Genomic DNA, 18821 nt, shown 5'->3' with positions numbered 1-18821 from the left:
TTCCTACAATCAATGAAGTTGTGTGAAAATATATATGTAACAGCAGAAAATTATCATCAATTGCAAAATAGCCAGTATGCATATATATCCTGTAAATTTACAGCAGATATGCCCCTTTGGCAACCACTTCCCTAAAAATTTGTATGTGTTGTCTAATGAAATGAACATGATCTGGTTCTAAGCATATAAAATTATGGCGAGCATTGGTGTTCAACTGAAGAACAGAAATTTTTTTTTACTTATTCTGTCCCAACTTGTTGGGCGGTATTATGGAGAAACCTCAGCGGTGTGGCGCATGGCTCGTCAGTGTGGCAAATTCTGCTAAGAGTTAGGAATATGCTTGCCACTGCACCTCTGATTACCATGCATGGGTTCGCACATTCGAATCACATGCAGGTTTGATTACGTATGAGAGGATGACTGGACTCCTCGCCACCATAGGGTGGTTCATGTACCCCCTGGTTGGTTACGGCTTCCTCCATCATCAAGTCCATGCATTTGAAAACTCGCTAACTAATCCCATACCCGACATGGAATGGTAACCGAACGAGGGGGGCCGTGGTTCGCCATATGATGATTAAGCAATCTTATTGGCTTTCCTCTCCCCTGTGATGAATATGTAAATCCTATTTCTAAACCCTAATTTGAGCGCTAAAGATTGGCCTCGTCTCACAATGTAGAAGACTTGGATATTTTTTAGCATGTTTTCTTGATGATGTAACTGCTATCTGCCAGATACCTGTTCTGGGCTGCTCTGCCTATTTCATACAAACAGCAGCAGGCCTTTCTATTTGATGTGTTCCCACTAGCGCCAATATTAGATTACAAATATTCAAAAGAATTGTGAGAAATGAAGACATTAACATTGTACAGAGAAAATACATTTTCCAAGTTTAAAATTCCCGGTTAACAGAATATCAGCCAGATACAAATCCATGGTCACTCATGCATGAAACAGGGGGCCATAATACTTTACTCTATTGAAGCAGCATTCAATTAACTCCTTGTATTAATAATTTGAAATAGGCTGTGTTAATTTCCTAGTAATATTTTAATGTTAGTTTTCTGCTTTGTGAGTATTAAGGATTTCATAAAGCTCAAGCTTCCGATCTATTTGACAACATGGGTCAGAATCCTCAGTGTTTGAGTGGCTCACCCAATACATATCGATTCTGATATGTTTTGTAGTTTGATTTATTTTTTCAAATTCAATGGTAAGGTCTAGAACAGAATGGTCCAAGGTTGTCGGCTCCAGGGGCCACAAAATTTATTAGCCACGTTGATCAGTATTTGTCATTTATCAAGCTAAAACATGCAAAAACCACCAAAAAACTTACTAAAACCAGCAAAAGGCTTTCTATATCTACGTTTAGTGTAAGATTTCAAACTCTTCATAACGGTAAAAGTGTTTCCGCAAATGTAAGTGCTTTTGAACAGCTATAGGATTTCTAAAGCAAAATCTTAACTTTGAAAAATGCTCAATGCTCACAAGATTCCAAAATGCTGCTTTAAATTATATTCTTTTGTCACCGACAAAACTTGCCGACATATCAAGCAAGCATTGTGGTACCCCCCCCCCCCCCACATTCAGTTAAAATAGGTTTGAATTCGTCAGTTTGCAAAATAATTTACAAATGAATAACTGCAGATAGATTGATTACCAAATGTGAGGTACAGGAGGGTAATTACCGGTACTAAATGTTCTGACATATAGGCAGCATTTTTTGTAATACTGTTCAGGCGGGATGCGAAAAAACACCTGGCATGAATTATGTTGTAAGGCCATGACATTAATATTATTTATCAGGCATAGCCAACCAAGCTAATTCGATTTTTAGTTTTCTATGATACCAAAATTGTTAGCATTTATTCGTGACCAAAAAGATAGAAATCCAGATAACAATTTAGACTGCAAAGCACATCATTCAACTTGGTAGTCGCCTAAGAACACTGTTCAATTCAGTGACATTGGTGATATAACAATATGCCAAAAGATTTTTCTGGGGAATTCTATGACGAAACAACACCAAATGCGATTTTTGATTACTTTTGATTACCATCTGGCCCGCGGGCCTGGGTTTGGACCACCCTGGTGTAGAATATTACTTAAATATCGTGAATCAAAATCCAGAAATTCCACGAAAAATCACTTCCAGTTTGTAAATGTTCGTATTGGATCTCCGCTCTAGGAGACCCTTTTATTATCAGTCGTTCTGTCTGTGTATCTGTCTGGACCAATCGGGATGAAATTTCTCACGTGGGTTATCATGTCACTCTAGTATTGTGCGTTTCATAGAAAACCCGGATGGAGGTTTCGTTTCCATGACAACGACGAATAACGCGTCGATCGTTGAGAAATTTCCATTTCTTTTCCCAACTTATTGCCATTCACTTGTTAACTAAGTTGAAATTTGAAATTTCAAGAACGCTACCTTCTGCACAGTAAAATACGCTTTCCAATGAGTCGTCTTTGGTCCCGATACTCCATAAACTGGAGAAGCCTTAGGGATTTTAATGAACATAATTCTTCCCAATTTTTAGTCACCGCATATCATTCACGTAAGTATGTCTACCAGACGCGCAGCGCTCAAAATGAACTGGACTTTTTAATCTACCTGCTCACTTAGTTAATCGGGCCACCGTTAAAGATCCTCAAGTTTCTATGGACGGCAATAAGTAGCTAGGTGCGGGCCCCAACTATCAGCAGAGATCCTGGGTGCCTACCGGCTTGTTTTTTTTTATTTCTCACTCAGTAAAGAACCATTTATAGAAATTTTTATATGTGTAAAAATAATTAGATGGTTACCAGACGGAGCCACCCAAATTTCCAAATAGAAAACCGCCAGACACAATGAATATGCTTGATCAGGAACTAAAACGTTTTTAGAAATATATTCAATGAAACTTCACAGAATTAGCTGAGTTTTTGTCCACTTGACATGGCTTGCAGCAACGACCCGATTGCTATTTCACCCAATGGTGATTTTTGTATTAAAGTGAAAAAACAAAACTTTATTTTCAAATTTTTTGTATTTTAAGCTATAGTATGAGATTACGATTTTTCTTTGTTTACTATAAGTGCACTTCCCTGCAAAAACTGCGAGAAATTTTCGCAAATGCTAAACTTTCTAGGAATTTTGTTATCTCATAGTGAGCAAAGGCAGGTCAAAACATTTTTTGACTTTCGAAATTTGAAATTCATACCTGCAAGTGTGACTGTTTTGATATACCGGTAACAATATTTTTGTTCTGTTCTATGAGTTTCAAGAATTTCATAATTGCTCAATCATTTCATCTCGTGCAGTTGTTAACATGGGATTCAACTCTTCCGAGTTTACAGATTTTAATTCTGATATGTCTAGTTTTGTAGTTCAGACTTTGTTTTAAATTCAACGGTATTTTCTATGAAATATTAATGGTATATTTTGTATCGAAAACTACTTTCAGTTTGAGAAGTTCATAATTTTTTATTTCTCACTCAGTAGAGAACCATTTATAAATGTCATGGTTTATAAATTATTCTTGTCTCTTTATAGATCCTGAGGTTGTGGCTGAGTGGAAACACAAACATGGGAGTTGAAGGTTTATCATCAGTTGGACAAATACTTTCCAATCAATCCTGTGTTAAATACTTGAACCTTGGCATCTGCAACCTGTCATCAGATCAACTACAAGCTTTCAAATCATCCTTGGGCAGCACAGAGGTATAACACAATAATAATCGCATGATTACCGTTTTAACAAGGGTTGGAGGAAATTTTGATGTTTTAATATGTTATAGTTTTACACTTTCATAACCCAAAATTGGATTGCATGATGGAATTCATGAAAAACCTCTACAATTTTAAATTTATCTTTTTAATAATAGTTCCCAGGCCTAAATGTTTATTTGAAAATTTGTTTGAAAAACATAATAACCAATTCTTCTGACCAATTCGGTTCTGTTGAGTCTTGTCCTATGATTGGGTGAAATACGTAAATTTGTCCTACATTGTACCTAAAGCATATTACCATATTTTCTCGACTATACGCCTATCACGCGGATAAGCCGACTCCCTCTAATAACAGCTTCGAAATAGTGAATTTATAGAAATTCGCATAAACGCCGTTTCCACAAATCGTAACACGGCACGCCCATCTATTACAGTCAATGATGTTCAATTCAAATTTAATATTCAAATATCGCGATTCGCTACCTTCTTGTATATGGCACACACATTCTAGCGCCGCTGTCCACATTTTGATTAAAACAATTTTCGATTATTATATTTTCTGTTTTATGGTAATGGAAGACGGCACTTTGCGGCACAACTAAATTACTGCCAACATGAAAGGAATTAAATCAGCGCCGACTTCGCATAACATGAGGACATTTTTGATTGAAAATATTTTACAATCATTATTTTATATTAAGGTAGTCGAGATATCCCGAGCGGACACGGCAATAAATTTGTTTATTTTTCGCAAGTCTTCTCAAACATGATTTGTGTGAGCTTCATATATGGGCTGATATATTTTTTAATGTTTGCCAAAGTGTCTGCCGATTATTTAATTGACTTTGTATACCAGCTGTTATTTGTCTTAATCCTAAAAACAAAAACTTGGCCGGTGCAATGAAGCACTCCCTGCCCGATAACGGCACTTCAGAAAGAAAACGGCTACCACGAAATAAAGTGATTGATTTATGACCCTTCCGTTTTGCTGATTCAGGAAAAACGGAAAACACAGCTGTTGCCTAACCCATGGACGTACAGCACAGTATTTATCACATCATATTCATAGGTTATTTCAACCTTTCAGTTACCGTAAATGGTTGTTGAAAATGATTGAAATTACAGTTTTATTGTTAAGAATTAATGCTGTGAGTATTATTCTACCTGAAACTTCTATCTGATTCTTACTTGTGCACAAATGATAACGTTTTGACCACGAGACGCTGGTAGATAGATCAATGCTGTTGCTCTTATGCAAAAGATACAATTAAATTTAATCAAATACAAGCGGTCACATTTATGATCAGACAATCACACCTGTGTGGTTTGTGCGTGCACGCTCTTTATCGTGAGAATTAAGCATGGTCTGTGGCTGTTGCAATTACCGGCAAGTCAGCATTATATCATTTCGTTGCGTGATCAAAGTCTCGATGCGTGAAGGAGCCGATTTTTTGGTGCTATCTGAGTTATGCGCGCATAAGACGGTCCCTTAGTTGGGCAACTTTTTTTTTGAGTTTTAAACTCGGCGTATATGCGAATAAATACGGTAGTTTTTTTTCTGATTAAGTTCCAAGTACAATTGATTTTGAATGAAAGGCAATGAGCAAAGTATTATTTTTCTTCAATACCTGTCGAATATATTTATTGAGGGAAATGTCCTTTCACTCTAAATTAGGTCATCTACAATTGTCCACTCATATCTGTTAAAAGGAGTTACTATTTTTTGAAAATCTGTAAGCGTTTCAGTTCGGCATTGCCCTCCCATTTTATTACACCTTGTGTTCAGTGATTTGAACTTGTGCAATCTGGAATGCAAACACAGTCAGCTCTTAATAATAGGTAGAAATTCCAGCCCGACCCGACTCCGGGCCGTGGGTATTAAACCAGACCCGACCCGAGCCCGACTAATTAACTGGATTTGCAGGCCCGACCCGAGCCCGACTAGGCAATGAATAAGCATCATCATCCAAAGAACTACGAAACTTTAAATTTCGAAATTTAATATTTATGAAATCGGAACCACTCTGAAAAATAGTTTCTAATGAACATATATTTACTTATAAAAAATCCAGCGATATATAAGCCCGACCCGAACGTATTGATTGTCATTTCAGGCCCGACCCGAACGTAATGATTGACAAATCAGGCCCGACCCGACCCGAACGCAATGATTGACATTTCAGGCCCGACCCGAACCTAATGATTGACAAATCAAGCCCGACCAGACCCGAACACAATTATTGACTTTTCAGGCCCGACCCAACCCGAACGCAATGCTTAATATTTCAGGCCCAACCCGACCCGAAATATCGGGTCGGGTCGGGCTGGGGCTCGGGCTCCAGATCTTAGCTCTACTACTAGATCATCACGCCCATGCGTGTAAATTCATATTTCTCATGTTATCCTATCATCTCCAAAAGTTGCTTTCTAGTTTGAGTGTTCAATAGAAAAATAGAAGAGAAAGTAACAGATTTTAAACAATAAATAGTGAATGATAACAAATCTAAAATTCTATTTATTTGCAACATTAAAAGTTTTATTTGTTCCATGACCGCATTTAATTTTCACCCAATCAGATATAGAATTGTTCATTTCTAAAAGCTTGAGTCACAGAATATCACATTTATTTCAGTCACCACTCACGAAGCGTTCAAAGCAAAATATAAAAAAACTCATGATCCCCTCTTACCAATCTGCTGCTGCAACATCTCCCTGTTAATGTCATGTTGGTATTTCATTTTCTCGCCATTTTCAGCTAAACAATTGACCAGATTCTTAACTATTGAGTCGTCAGTACCTGGAATAGTCGTTCTATGTGATTTGTGACTTTTTAAATCTCATTCTATAATTACCATAGTTTTATAGTGTATTTCTCTGCTAATTGGCACCATTGCATGGACATATTTTATGCGATAGATAGGAGTGTTCTGAGGATATCACCCATATATTATTGGGTGCAGCATCTAATTCAAAACAATAATTTCCAGGCCATAGATGTACAATAAACCTTGATCTCAAATCAGTTAGTTAGTCCTTTTCTGCTAAGTTGTTAATAAATGTTATATTTTGTGCATTACAACTACCTTTAACATGATTGGTTACACCTCTACACTATTCCCAATTGTTGTTAAACATTTCATTGACTGCTTGTTGCGTAACCCCTGAATAACTGTTTTATATTATAGTCTTTATAGTTACCCGCATTTCGTTGAATATTCAATTCACTGATTAGAATCATTAATGTTAATAATTTCACACAGAGTTATGGTGCTCATCTTTTACTCAAGCACAATGACAGTACGAGGTTCATGTTTCATAATATCTTCTTATCAAATGGGTAAATTAATTAGGTAACATTTTATACACGCCTGCACTTCACAAATGCTACCATATGCATCCTTGAAGACTCAAACCCGTACCTAATCTAATCAGCTGTCAGTGCCCCGGGTGAGCAGTTGTCATGGTTACCACGCTTAATGGTGCTTGTAGTCTCTATTTTTTCATTGACTAGCGCCTCTGGATTTACTAGACTGTACTTAAACGTTCTCCTCACTGACATGCGATTCCCATTCTATTTTATTCTAAGCTGTATATGTACGACACACTGATTGAAGCACTATTAACAATATAAATCTTTTGACATTTACAATGGAAGGATTAATTCTGATATCATGAATGTTTGTATGTCCCATTGTATTTTAGTAAATTCCAATAAGACAGACCAATTAGGCCTTTGGGATATAAATTAAGCATGCCTTTTCACAACAAACCTTGTGACAAACTTTTAGTCTTTAGTACAGAATCAATAAATTACCTTCCAAAACAACCTTTGACTTCTGGCACCTGGCTAGGTATTTAATGCCACAAGAGCTTGTCTGTTTTTGAAATTTCAATTTTGACTCTGTTGCACTGAGTTAACAATTATTTCACAATTTTGTTTGATGATTGCAAATGTTAGCGATTTGTGCAATACAATTGATTTCACCACAAAAAATGCTACACAACGAAAACATTGAATTTTGATAACTATTGTTTCTCCCTTGATGAAAACTCCCAACTTCTAGCACCAGGCTGTATTTAATGTTACAATGCATTTCTGTGTAATATGAATGATATGGGTTTGGCAAAACTATGATGAATATGACTGTTATGTATTTTATCCACGTTCAATTGTTCTTTGTATTTGTTTATTTTAACAGATTGATTGGTTGGATCTGGATGAAAATCGAACTGCAAACCATGAAGATATTGTTGCAGTTGCAAATCTGCTTCCTAATGTTACAAAGAAGTTGGATTTGTTAGGATGGAAAATGGCAGATGAAGATAAAGAAATATTGCAGAATCAATTGAATGAAATTGGATCTGAGGTTTGAAATTCTTTCTGAGATATTCTAAATATAAAATATGGGACAGACATAAAATCAACGATTTGCGTAAAAACTGAAAAAAAAACTGCAAGTCTAAATTGTTCACGCTGAACTGAACACTTTAAAGTTTCATCGAAGTGTACCAGTATGTTATTTCCATTGGTGTCGTTTCGATTCTATAAAGGAGTCGTTAAAATATAATGTCATCGCAGTCAATGTGATTGTGTTGTACATATTCAATATTTGCTATTTTTTAATTATGTTTATTTGTGTTTTGATAAAAAGAACAATTTCATAGTACATTTTTTTATTTCCCAAAATTTATCATTCATCTTGCTCTACTGCATTGATTATTTATTTTAATTTTTTTATCAAATGAAGCCAATATCAAAAATTTTACAATATCAAGGTTTTGTATCAAGATTCATTTGTGTTTCTGTTTCGCCAAGCCAAAGTCTAAATTTGGAATGAATTAGCTGATTTTTCACAATAATTCCTATTTTAATGAATTACCAATTGTGGACTGTCAGTTTAGTAAGTTATCAAAGATAAGATAAAATATGCAAATTTTGAAAGTTTTTCAATAAATGGAAGAATTCTTACTAAAATAAGCAGCACTTTTATATAGTATGGTTTTATGGGAAAATGCATTAAATTTTAGCACTGAAATCATTAGATAACGTTGTTCGTTTAAATATTGTGCTGCATGCTTAGTGCTAATCTTGTATAAAAACTTTATTCATTACAGGAACTAGAAATTCGGTTATCTGGAAGTATACTCAAAAGTCAAAGCAAGTCAGCAGATGCTACAACCAATGTTTTTTCTAAACAACTTCCGACCACAACTTCAAAAGCTGAATTTGGTAAGTTAGAAATATGTTTTTTGGATTGAGTGGTGCTATGGTATGATGAGTATGTTATGGTCATCAAGTATTTTAGTTATGGTCATCAAGTATTTTTCATTTTTTTGAGGATTTAATGTTAAATAAATATACTACATTGCTGCTGAAACTGACATATCATTCAACAGCATCTTGCAACATGTTATATAGCCTATTGTGATTCTTTGAACAGATTTTGTATTTTTTTTGTTTAATATAAATATGGAAATATCGAACAAAATTTTCAGTCTGATATGATTGAATATAAATTTAGGATATTTAAAATTATTTTTAAGGAAAATATAAAGTGTCTGCAAGTTGTTACATTTGGTTGCAGAGCATTGTTATGGATGGATGCTTGGCATACCAATCTGATTATCTTGCTCGGTTCACAGTTTCGGATCTTGGGGATAATTGAGTGCGAGAGGTTTGCTGAATTTCATGTCGTCAAATAGTGGTTCATGTACCCACTGGTTGATTGAGCTTCCTTCACCATCAAGTTCATGTATCTGAAACAAATAACTAGCTAATTAATCACATTCCCAATCATGCACTGGTAAACGGATGAGAGGCCATGGTTCACTGTATAAGCCGCATTATTGATTTACCTTTCTTTTCCGGGTAAAATAGGAAGTTCTATCATAGTTTCTGATAAACGATGTTACATAGCTCAAAACGGATTCCTAAATACTATAATCTTTTGATAATTATTTATTATTCTTTTTCAGTATCACCATATGACAGTTTTGAGAATACTGGAGAAAATGTGGAGACTTTACAAGAAATAAGAGGCCCCAGGTTAGATATAACAGTACTTTAAATTGGTATGATTTTCCAATTGTCAAGGACAGTAATGGCTTAGTGCAGCGGTTCTCAAACTTTATGTTCGTACGGCGCTAAATTATCAGGGAAAATATCGTGGTACACGTACATGAAACTTCCTGCCTTTGGATAAAACTGAATTTTGTGATCGTTAATGTGCATTTTATGCTTTTTAAAGTTTGTCAATATGTGCGCCTGAAGAAAAGGGCATGCCATTAAAAACATTCAAACTTATTTATTTAATGAGAGGTGTGCGGCAGTTGCTCTGAACACATCTTTTTAAAGCGAGATGTTATACTTAAAATGCACATGCATTTCTCTATCTATATCCAAACGTAACCGGTATTTTGTTTTGATTGACACCACTGCTGAAAACTCAATTTTGCAGAGATAGGAGGTTGCACTTGTGGCCATTCCAAACAGGTGCAAAATTCATATAAGTCATTAAAATCTGATGTCAAGTCGACAAATTGCTCAGCTTTGCTTGTTGATAAGAATATATCTTCATATACACATCATTTAAAATGAGAAATAATAAAACATTTATAATAAATAAAATATGTAAAAACTTCAATCATATATCAGCTATGTTTAACACAATTCTGTTAATTTTCGCGTCGTGGGAACCTCTGGCCTAGTGGTTGAAGTGTTGAACTTATTATCTATCACAGAGTAATAGGGTCTGTTATTTTAACCAATGGATCAAAATCAATGCGTTCGCATTCTCCATTTTTATCTTCAGAAGTGAACTCCCACTGTCTGAAGAAGAAGCAGAACAATCAGATAAAGAAGTAACTGAACAATTTGCAAAGCGAACTCAGCATAGTAAGTCATCCATATTAATAGTATTAGATAGCATTGGGCTGAGTTAAATGCTTGTAATTATGAGGAAGTGCTGAACCATTGAGATGTTGGAATAATACAGGGGGTGTGCAACATTTTTTGTCGGTGGGCCATATAACCAACTTCAGACATCTAGCTAGGCCAGACAGAAAAATTTAGTTTTTCCATAAACATAAAGTATTGAAAAATTCCCACAATAAAGAATCCCATTTATGTAACAGTTTAGTGGGATTTTATACTTGGGGAGGGGGGGGGGGATTCGAATGCTGAAAAGGGCCACACTGAATAGCTTGGCGGAACGGTTTATGGCTCGCGAGCCACCTGTTGCTCACCCCTGAAATAATAGAATCTGTCTTCAACCAGATTGCAAATTTTCACACAAATAGTAAGGTTTGGCAAATCGACTGCCAAACTGGATAAATATAACCGACTCCAGGTTGGAGAAGATATCAACTCCAGCTCCAAACTACAAGGAGATCAAATTTTTAATATAATTAATTGTCGTGTGCATGCCTCTTTAATACACTGTTGGGAACGCTTCATGTTTTTGAGTTTCAGTAAAAAATTCACAAAAGTCTAAAATTACCGTATTACCAAGATAATTCAACATTCCAACTTCTACTCCTGACTTTGAGTTTGAAAATACCACTTTAGCTCCAATTCCAATGAAAACATTTTATCCTGCTTATAGCATATATCGCGAACTGAGTCTTAGATTTCCTATTAGTTGCACATGAATTTTTGTATTTGGCTTTTGCTTGAAAAAGTCACTCACAGTTGTTTTATTGTAAGCCTGCTTTATTGATTCTAAGATATCTGAATTGCTACTCACTACTATTTTATATTCGATTTTGTTTTTGAATTTTGTATGAATTGCCCAGAAATAATTTTAAGTTCACAGCTTATATTGAAAATGTTTTTTATTGAAGTATGCTAAGTCGAAATATTTATTTATAGCTTTGCCGCAAATTGAAAATGTTTCGTCTCAAAGAAGTGGAACCGACATTCTTTTGACTTGGAATGAAGTATCTGACAGCAACGTTCTATACAACATAGAAATCTTCTGTGATGATGTGAAGCTTGGAGAGACTCACACTACAGAGGTTCCTCAGTATAGATTGAAGTCACCTACACTTGGTAAAAAATATCGTTTTCAAGTCTGGGCCAAAGATGAATTGGGAAACTCTGGCATCAAAACACAGTCAAAGAATGTTATCAAATGTAAGTTATGGCCATTAATCATTAGGTGGAGTAGCAACCTTATATTTCAACTTGTTTGTTGTTCTAATAAATAGTCGGTGAGTGTATCTGCATGGTGGCGGCCCATCATCATTGTTATAAAAATATCAAGCATTTTCATTCTGAAATTCACTTATTGGTGTAATTTGGGTGAGACAATGTTGTTTCTATAACACATTAATCGGTCATCTGTGAGCCTTGGTAGCAATGTTGGGGGGACTCGAGTAACTCACTCATTCGAACTCGAATAACAGCCATAGCAACTTTACTTAGGACTCAAAAAAAATTTTGGGCAAGTATCTGGAATAGCAAAAAATCAATTGAATATGAATTGCCATACATATCAATGCTGTATATTTGTAATGAGAAGAAGGCTAATTGGCATAAAATCAGTGGTTCCAAACGACATTTTTTCGAAATCAAAATGATTTACATCCGTTGACCAAGGCACTTCGTATTTATTCTACCATTTGTGGTAGTTCAAGATTTGTTCACTGGCGTTCGACTGCACTATGTCAAACTGTTATGTGTAATAATGGCACCCCCGAAGTATGTGAACCAAGATACACCGGAACGTTGTATGTGTACCAGGTCAGGGTTAGGCCATATTTTCATTATACAATTTTCCTTTTTTTATTTATATTATGAGTTCGGGGACTAGCCAAGTGACTCCCACAGTATTTGTACCCGGAATTATGGCCTAATCCTAACCTGTTACACATATTGAGTTCTGGGACTAGCCAAGTGACTCCTGCAGACTCCCACAGTATTTGTACCTGGAATTATGGCCGAATGCTGACCTGGTACACATATTGAGTTCGGGGACTAGCCAAGTGACTCCTGCAGTATTTGTACCTGGAATTATGGCCTAATCCTGACCTGGTACAAATATTGAATTCTGGGATTAGCCAAGTGACTCCTGCAGAATTTGTACCTGGAATTATGGCCTAATCCTGGCCTGGTACACATATTGAGTTCGGGGACTAACCAAGTGACTCCTGCAGTATTTGTACCTGGAATAATGGCCTAATCCTAACCTGGTACAAATATTGAGTTCTGGGACTAGCCAAGTGACTCCTGCAGTATTTGTACCTGGAATTATGGCCTAATCCTGACCTGGTACAAATATTGAATTCTGGGACTAGCCAAGTGACTCCTGCAGTATTTGTACCTGGAATTATGGCCTAATCCTAACCTGTTACACATATTGAGTTCTGGGACTAGCCAAGTGACTCCTGCAGTATTTGTACCTGGAATTATGGCCTAATCCTGACCTGGTACAAATATTGAATTCTGGGACTAACCAAGTGACTCCTGCAGTATTTGTACCTGGAATTATGGCCTAATTCTAACCTGGTAGACATATTGAATTCTGGGACTAGCCAAGTGACTCCTGCAGTATTTGTACCTGGAATTATGGCCTAATCCTGACCTGGTACAAATATTGAATTCTGGGACTAACCAAGTGACTCCTGCAGTATTTGTACCTGGAATTATGGCCTAATTCTAACCTGGTAGACATATTGAATTCTGGGACTAGCCAAGTGACTCCTGCAGTATTTGTACCTGGAATTATGGCCTAATTCTAACCTGGTAAACATATTGAGTTCTGAGACTAGCCAAGTGACTCCTGCAGTATTTGTACCTGGAATTATGGCCTAATCCTGACCTGGTACAAATATTGAATTCTGGGACTAGCCAAGTGACTCCTGCAGTATTTGTACCTGGAATTATGGCCTAATCCTGACCTGGTACAAATATTGAATTCTGGGACTAGCCAAGTGACTCCTGCAGTATTTGTACCTGGAATAATGGCCTAATCCTGACCTGGTACAAATATTGAGTTCTGGGACTAGCCAAGTGACTCCTGCAGTATTTGTACCTGGAATTATGGCCTAATTCTAACCTGGTAAACATATTGAGTTCTGAGACTAACCAAGTGACTCCTGCAGTATTTGTACCTGGAATTATGGCCTAATTCTAATCTGGTACACATATTGAGTTTGGGGACTAAACAAGTGACTCCTGCAGTATTTGTACCTGGAATTATGGCCTAATTCTAACCTGGTACAAATATTGAATTCTGGGACTAGCCAAGTGACTCCTGCAGTATTTGTACCTGGAATAATGTCCTAATCCTAACCTGGTACAAATATTGAGTTCTGGGACTAGCCAAGTGACTCCTGCAGTATTTGTACCTGGAATTATGGCCTAATTCTAACCTGGTAAACATATTGAGTTCTGAGACTAACCAAGTGACTCCTGCAGTATTTGTACCTGGAATTATGGCCTAATCCTGACCTGGTACACATATCAAGTTCGGGGACTAACCAAGTGACTCCTGCAGTATTTGTACCCGGAATTATGGCCCGATCCTAACCTGGTACACATACTACGTTACGGTGTCAGCTATCTTGATTGACATACATCAGGGAGTACCGAAATAATTATGCAGAAACCACTACTCTAATGTCTCCTAAACACCATCCTCTTCCCTTAAATGCGATACATAAAAATATTTTGTGCTCTGGTCATACAAGCAATCTAAATTTATGGAACTAAATCATATTTCTATTCCTAAATGTGAATAAGTTGTTCCACACCTGACCTGGGAAAAAAAAAAATTGAAAATTCCAGCTCAATACACAGGGAATTGCTCTAGCAACTTGAGGTAACGACAATATTTTGTCGCATTTCCCAAGCCTTTTCTATAATTTTCTTTTCGCAAAATGTTCAAATGATAGTGAAATTATAGCTGAGCCTGCTTTGATTTATGTCCAAGTACCCAGTTCCTGCTCAAGCTATTTCTTGCGTTTATATTAGTAATTAGCAATCTTCTGCTTTTGTAGCCTATTATCCCCTTTCCCTAATGGTCGTTATGCACCTAGAACAAATTACTGGTTAACTATTTCCATACCTGACATGGACTGGTAATCGAACAGGGGTTGTGGTTCGCTATACAACTGAAACGTCGTATATACTTTCCTTTCACCGGGATGAATATGGAACTCCTAATGACATCGAAAAGGTTCTTTAGATAACTTTGGAACAAGCGGTTAAAATTTATTTTTTTCGCATTATAAAACAAATATATTTTTTTAGTGGTAAACGTCGAAGTTACCGGCGGCTCCCTGAGACTGAACGAGTGCAAAGTCACGTTTCCTAGTGGAACTTTCAACAAACAAACAACGGTCTGGATGTCGGTTGGAATTGACAATTCACTATGTCCAGAAGGATACATTGGTATCACACCAGTTATCGATATCAGTGCAGATTCGGAATTCCTCAAAGATGCGATCGTGCAAATTCAGTCATGGTGTGTCGGTCTAGAGAAAGACAAAATTGACATATTACATTTCTCAAGTAAAACTGACTGGGACATTATTAACCCTGATCGAATCGCTGAGGATAACAGCATAGAATTTCGATGCAGAGAGTTCAGCCCAGTTATGGCCTTCATCAAGTGGTTGCTATTTGGAACAGTGGAGCTTCTTATGGAACATCGTCTTTATATTTTAAACAAAAACCAATTTCATTTTGCATTTTTTACATGCGGTGAGACTGTTCAGAACGCTGTCAGACATTATTATAAAGACTTGGGTGCACAACTTGCTCCTTTTCATCTCCCTCAGATCCTGTTACAAATTGGAGACAGAGTTCACATGAAACTTCGAATTGACCGCGGACCAGAAAATTTACATTTCGATTTTCCTGATGGCCATACTTTCCTGGTAGACAAAAAATTTCTGAGAAAGCAAAGAAATGTATACACGGTTAATCTTTTCCCTGTCCTCGACGAATATCCCCAACGTAACATCAGATACGAGATGGATAAGGATGGTGATGAACCGGAAATTTGCAATCGTAATTTTGATTTCCCATTGGAAGGTTAGTAATTCAAGGCTCTTGCGCTCGCCTCACACAGTTTTACCATATATTGTACTAATATGAAACGATGGTACATGAGTTTTCTTAGAAAACATACACAAAATACAAAAACAAAATGAATTAGTAACATTCTCAAAAAAATGAACGAATGATATATGCCAGTGGTTGCCGAGTTTTGTGTGTATCGCGAAATATCAATCTAATTTAGAAAAATAAATTATGCGCCCACATTTAGAACTTGTCTTACAATATTAAAAATCAACAACATTAGTTAATCGTTAAATACTATCGTTATCAGAGTCAATTAACAGAGATAGGGTATAAACACAATTAAAAGATTGATGGTGTTTATTTGTGTTAAAGTGATAACATACGGTAGTTTTGATCGCGAAAGTGCCATGATCTGACAGTAAATGGTTGTTTAACTTGAGGCTGAGTAAAAGGTAACCCCTTGTAGGATGTAAAGTGGAAGTTTATTTTTCGAGTTTTCGTTTAATATTCTCAAAATCACAAGCATCATCTTCAGATCTTCAGGCGCGGCGGTGTGGCTCAACGGGCTAAGCGTTAGGAATATGCTCGCCACCGCACCTCTAACTATTCTGCGTGGGTTCGCAGGTTCGAATCCCATGCATGGATGGTTATGTGCGAGAGGATTGCTGGACTCCTCGCCGTCGTTGGGTGGTTCACGTAACCGCTGGTCGGTTACGGCTTCCTCCACCACCAAGTCCATGCTTCCGAAAACAAAGAATACAGTAAATCTAATCCCATACCCGACTTGGAATGGTAACCGGACGAGAGGCCGTGGTTCGCCATATGGATAAGCCGTCTTATCGGCTTTCCTCTCCCCCGGTATAAATATGTAAAAATTCTATCCTATCCAGAACTACTCACCATAAGACCAACTTAAGTTTAATTATACTCAGACCAAACATTAAACAATTTCCTATTCCTATATTCATAGAACGCAGAGGACCTCCACCTATCAACTTTGCTGGAGCAAATATTGGGAATCTGCATCTGCCAGAGAGAGGAAATCAGAACAATCAGCAAATGGTGAGATTTTTACTATTTCAGACAGCTGAAAGGTTATATTTTATGCTGATAGCAAGCCCCATATTAACTATGAGATATTGGGACCACCATTCCATATGCAATATTATATCCTTTATATCCTTAAAGTTAATTGATATTATTCTGTACTTTATAACACTGTCAATAAGGATAGTAGTCTATGTCACATAGTAAATATGACATATTATTTTAAGGGTCAAAATGAACAAGGAGAACCTGGTGCAATAGGTGGAAACTAAGGAAGATAACCACAATTGAATGAACCACTACAACATGAAAACGATAACGGTAGGTGAAATGCCACTATAATCATTTTTTCAGCCTTCCCAAATTACTGTTTCTCAAATCATACTAAAGGTATTTGATATAAATAATTCCTGAAATAATCTTGGAGTCATTTTAGATAAAACAATGACACATTTTTTTTTGCATGATTCATATTTTTTTAATTTCTATTTTCGCTATGTATACTGTATTGTGAGAAGTGCGCCCCCAGAGTTTTCATTTTTAGAGATTTTGTATTAGCGGTAATTCTATTTTCTGGATATTCAAGTACCATTATATTGAAGTTAGAAATTAAAGTCTGTCATACTTCAAAATTAGGGTGGGTGTTTCATGAGGATGTGGGTGGGGGGAGGGGGGGGGGGTGCTCTAATGAATAGGAACTTGCGGAACCCCTGAACTATATTGCACTAGTGTGCCTAAGGAACGTTATATATTTGTGGACGATCAATGACTCTTAAAATTTTATTGTGTTTGCAGGAAATTAGCCAGGTTTTCCCTCAAGTTCATTTTTGATAAACAATATTTGTGATACTTGCTTTTCTAATGCCTCATGCAAACAACACATAGAAAATTGTTGTAATAGCACCATTTATGCAATCAAGCTATCAAGTTTTCAACTTCATCTGAATTAACAATTTTTTTTAGATTCCGACGATCTTTGCTGAAAATTCCTTCAAAATATGAAAAGTGTTCTAGACTGAACACATTCGAACGATATTGCTAAGGGACAGATGTCGCATAAACTAAAGAGAGTCGTGTTCAACTTTTGATTACTCCAACAACTTTGGACTGAATGCCGAATAATTAACTCTTGGAAGACTGTTCCCTAAATGGTCAAATTTTTCAGTAATATTCGAATTTATAATTCAAACCTTTTTTATGTGAAATGTTGACTGAAATGTTGAGAGTAGATTTGACCTTATGAGCTCACAACCATAATCTTTGTAGAATGAGTGTTTTGGCAGCCATGACAACATTTGGGCACCCGAAATTTCTGTACCAGAGCATTTTCCTTTTGCTTTACTTTGCCTCACTTGATCCCCACATTGGTACGAATAATTCTGGAGCGCCAAATATTTAATAATTAAAGCATTTTATGAAATTAAATGCTGATTTGCATGTATTTTCATTTGTTTCATACGAGTCCTTGTTATCTGATAAATTTGAAAATTAGATTGAGTGCTGCATTAATGCTTCAGCTTTTATGTACTATTTTTAGTGAGCCACAACAAATTCACTTTAAGCTTTTCTATACATTGGTTTTATATCGATTAGATTCAGAAATTTTAAGTGTTTGTTTTTATGGCATGTCATTTTCATTATTTATTTCAGGTTTCAAGACTTTTTAATTTTTCATGATTGACAACTACTGTACATAATCTTGCTGTATTTAAATCGCCCTTAATCCTTCTTGTTGTCTATAGGCTTTCTTTGTAACCTCACATTTGATTATATTTTAAAATATGAAAAATGATAAAAACAAAAAAATCAATGAAAACCATAAGTGAAAAAAATTTCCAAGTTATTAACCTAATCGTAACTCGTTTTAAATAGCTATTGTTCAAATTTTTATTAATTTTTGTTGTGAAATGCATTATTACCTTTCGCTCTTATGTTTTTCAATTATTGTTAACCACTGATATCTATTATTTCTGTGTATATTTTAGAACATCCCTATGAATTTATGATATTCTGATTTGTCGGCAAACCCG

At 36.1% G+C, this 18821-nt stretch overlaps 1 long non-coding RNA gene and 1 pseudogene across 2 annotated transcripts in view; both read left to right on the top strand.

Moving 5' to 3' along the window:
- Positions 1–18821, top strand: part of LOC120335766 (carnitine O-palmitoyltransferase 1, muscle isoform-like) — a 201212-nt pseudogene that overhangs the window by 157954 nt on the left and 24437 nt on the right. The window lies entirely within an intron of this gene.
- Positions 16613–18806, top strand: LOC144420006 (uncharacterized). The gene is made up of 3 exons (XR_013474427.1): positions 16613–16806; positions 17019–17112; positions 17755–18806. It is a non-coding gene; the product is annotated as an uncharacterized LOC144420006 (long non-coding RNA).

The sequence above is a fragment of the Styela clava genome, chromosome 2, assembly GCF_964204865.1.
Source record: "Styela clava chromosome 2, kaStyClav1.hap1.2, whole genome shotgun sequence".
In the NCBI taxonomy this organism is placed as follows: domain Eukaryota; kingdom Metazoa; phylum Chordata; class Ascidiacea; order Stolidobranchia; family Styelidae; genus Styela; species Styela clava.
Note: the sequence above shows the minus strand (reverse complement) of the source record. Positions and strands in the feature narration are given on the sequence as shown.